Genomic DNA, 3,967 nt, shown 5'->3' with positions numbered 1-3,967 from the left:
GGTAATTTTGCGACATGATTGGGTGTGGAGCTGATGATAGGAGGGGAAGAAGCAGAGGTGCCCCGCCACACCAGCCTTATCTATCCTTGCCTGTACATACTAGTCTTAGAAGCCTTTTAGGTGTGCTCTCGAGTGTTGGCGAACATGGCGACCATCGACTTAGATCGCTGCTATTTATGTGGCCTGGTCGTTTGCTGTACATACACATTGGCTGCAAGTGCCATTGCTATCTATCTATCTATATATCGTTCTTAGCCGGTGTTTGCCTGATGCATCTTTTATTGCCTAGCATTTGCCGAAATATGTCTATTGCAATCTTGCTTGTGGGTGTATGTCTGGCCTCCACAGAATGCGCACGTTGGCTCCCTTGTAAGGGGAACGTGTAATGACTTTGGGTTTTGTTGATTTATTGCGCGACTATTTTGTTGATAAGGATCATGCTTGCGATGTCATTTTCACTCAGGACTGGGTATACATGCCAGGTGTTATACCAGTAGCATCAGGAGTTCAGATGGTATTCATGTTTGGCAAATGCTAGCTCCAACCGAAATCTTTGGGGATATATTCTGTATTGGAGTAACTCTTAGGGAAATACACCTGGTGCAGCAGCTCCGGTACTCCAATTAGAAAAACTCCACAGATATTTCTGTGGAAATGGGACTCCCGGTACTCCAATTAGAAAAATTCCTTGGGATTCCATTGTTTGGTGTTCTCAGGGCATTTTCAATGTTGACCCTCAAACCGCTTGCATCTGCCCAGACTTTGACCCCTGGCCCACTCAAAAGGAAGGCGGAGTCCGTGCTTTTGTAGCAACCTGCATTATTTTCGCGCTAAAATCTCTCTCTATTTTTCCACCCACCGCCACTCTCCACCCAATTCCTGCCCCTTTCTCCCACCCTCACCTTCCTTCCGTCGTTGAGCATGGAACCGGAGGAGAACCTTTCGGAGATGGAGGTGTCGGAGGATCCGAGCATCACACTCACCCAGAAGATCGGCTCGGCTAGGCGGCAATTCGGTGCGTCAAAGCGAAGGCCGCAAAGGAGGAGAAGCTCAAGAAGCCGACGACAGTCGTTGGGCGTGGTAGTGGTGGCGGTGATGGCGTAGGGCATGGTGGTCATGGAGGACGTGGTGGAGGTCACGGCGGAGGCCGCGGTGCCCAGACGGGCGCGCCCACCGTACGGACGACGCTGTGGCCAGTGCATTACAAGCCTCCATACTTATACGCCGCCAAGCAGCTCGAAACCGCCGCCGGGAAGGTGCCTTACATCGTCGACGTAAATGCGGCTCTTCTCGGAGTGTTCTTCGCCGCAGCTCGTCCAGGCGCGGGCGGCAGGCGGGGAGCAGATGGGTGCCTGCATGTTGTTCGCTACAATGCCTAGAGCGGGGGATCCGGCGTACAACGAGCCGGACAAGGAGATGCTCGACATCATCCACGACGGAGGCGAATGAGGAGGAGTTGGCTATGAGGATAGGCAGGTGGAAGACTCAGATCCCACCTAGTCCGGCAACTACCCGCAACAGCAGTCTACACCCAGACGGGCACGCAACAGTCCTACACCCAAACCGGCGTGGGCACACAACAACATCACATTGGGCCGCCGGACAGCAGCAGCAGCAGGAGGACGACGATGATCCAGATGATACAACCGACTATCCAAAGAAGAAGGGTAGAGGATAAAGCTTCAACATGCGCGAGGACGAGCTATTGTGCGATGCATGGTTGGCAAGTAGCCTCGAGCTGATCCATGGCACGGAGCAAAAGGGCACAACATTTTGGAACAAGCTTGGTTCCACGAACATAAACATTTCACTCCCTACTCCGACGCGGTCATCCACAACCGTGAATCGAAGTCCCTCAACTATCGATGATAATACCATCCAAGAGGCCGTGTCAAAGTATTGCTGGCACTTGAAGCATCTTATCGCACGGTGGCTTAGCGGTGCACAAATCATCGAGCAAGTAAGTTGATCACTAGCCGGATATGCTTAGTTTTGTTGCTCACTAGCTAGATATGCATTGTTGACAATGTTTCACTTTGTAACCTTCTCGTGCTTGTTTGGTGTACAGGAAGTTGGAGAAGAAAAACTTCACTGTCATGCATTGTTGGTTGAGGTTGAATGAGCAACCGAAGTGAACTTTTTCATAGCCCCGCCGCCCAAGCCACCGAGGAAGAAACTGGTGACCCTACCGACCCAACCCAAGAACCGCCGAAGAAGGTTGGGAGATTTTTACGGGGGAAGAAGTGAGAGGAGGAGAGGGCGAAGCAAGAAGGCATGGCGGGCAAGCTGACGGAGAGGTTCGAGGACATCTTGTCGAAGAAGGAGGAGGCATATATGAAGTGCTCGGACCTCAAGGAGGAGAAAAAGGCGGGGAGGTTCAAATTGTTGATGGAGGCGGCTTACAAGAAGCTCAAACTCGAAGAGAGGAAGGCCGAACTCGAGGAAAAGAAGATGAAGATCGCCGCCAATGCGGAGGATGCGAAGATGTGTCCTTAAATGTGGCCTCGATGCAAGAATGATCGTGCAATCCATCCGATGTTGCAGCGGCAGAAAGATGAGTTGATAGCGGCGGAAAATGAGGACGTGACGGAGGCGAAGGCGACGGCTATCTACGCGGCGGCGAGGACACCTTGACCGGAGAGCAGATGGCTGAGATTGTGTCTGGTAGGGTAGAAAATTGTACGGACTGCCGAACTAATGTTCTTTTGGATTCGGACATGTAAAAACTAAGCATACTTGCTTCTGACTGGGAATGCGGGTCGGCGCTGGTGTGATCCGGCGCGCTGTGTGGATCAAACTAAATTTGAATTTCAAATTACTCGTTACTATCAGACATATACATAATAGCATTGGATTTCCGCATGCGTATCCACGGACTGATCCTTTGTCTCCACACGGATGCCCGGAGGGAACTTGAAGGTGGGCGTCGGAGATGCCCTTATTATTTTTGATATAGTTCCCTGTCCCACACTCCCACATGCTCCCGCATATTTGGCATGTTTGTACACCGGTCTCGTTTCAGCCATGTTTGCGTTCGTCCTACGATTACACTCGTCTTCTTTTATATTGTACTCTTTCCGTCCGGAAATACTTGTCACCAAAATAAATAAATAAAAATGTATTTAGACGTATTTTAGTTTTAGATACATTTTTTTCGTTCATTTTAATGACAAGTATTTCCGGACAGAGGAAGTACGAGAGAAAAGATGTCGTGTGGCCTGTCGTCGGCGCGGTGCGAAAGGTGGTTGGCTGAGCTGAGCTGGGCAGCCGAGGTCGCTGGAATACGATGACACAGTTCGCTTCCAGATTCGGCCAAGTCATGTACCTGTCCTGGTAACAGCTCAAGGCAATCATGCGACTCGGTCGGATATATGCCATGGATATGGTATCATACTACTCCTGTTACTTTGCAGATAAGTTTCAGCTTAGAGATAGGTGACACCGCGACTGCTCATAATCATTTATCAAGAGTATATTAGCGTGATCTTCGAATCGAAAAACAGTTCGGCTGTAGTTCTGTCCGAGGATGATAAGATTGTTTACTGGCTGCCACGTTTTTGCCATCTGCAGGTGCTTCTGTCACTTTATATTTTTCTAGACCTCCCCCGCCCCTATGATGAACATGCTGAACATTATCCGGATGCGTGGTTGCTGCTGCAGTCCATCGATCGCTTCAGCGATTTTTTTCCCTTTTTTCTCGCACAGGCATAGCTTTGATCTTGTATGATTTATCTTTATCGGTGTTTTGTTTCCTTATGTGTGTGCATGCGCGCGAGTTGGTGCTATGCAGAGGTTGGGTATGCGCTCATTGCGTTTGTATCTCCTTGATGTTTTATTTCGAGTCGACAAAATCCATTGTTTATCGAAGAACTGAGAAACTGAGAGGAAATGGTTAGATATACGTGCTTGGAAGAGAATGTACGGGAGTAGACGAGAACATATTCACCATAAACAACCCTACCCTTTT

This window comes from Triticum dicoccoides, chromosome 1B (assembly GCF_002162155.2).
Source record: "Triticum dicoccoides isolate Atlit2015 ecotype Zavitan chromosome 1B, WEW_v2.0, whole genome shotgun sequence".
NCBI lineage: Eukaryota > Viridiplantae > Streptophyta > Magnoliopsida > Poales > Poaceae > Triticum > Triticum dicoccoides.
The sequence above is the reverse complement of the archived record's forward strand: the minus strand, read 5'-3'. Positions refer to the sequence as shown.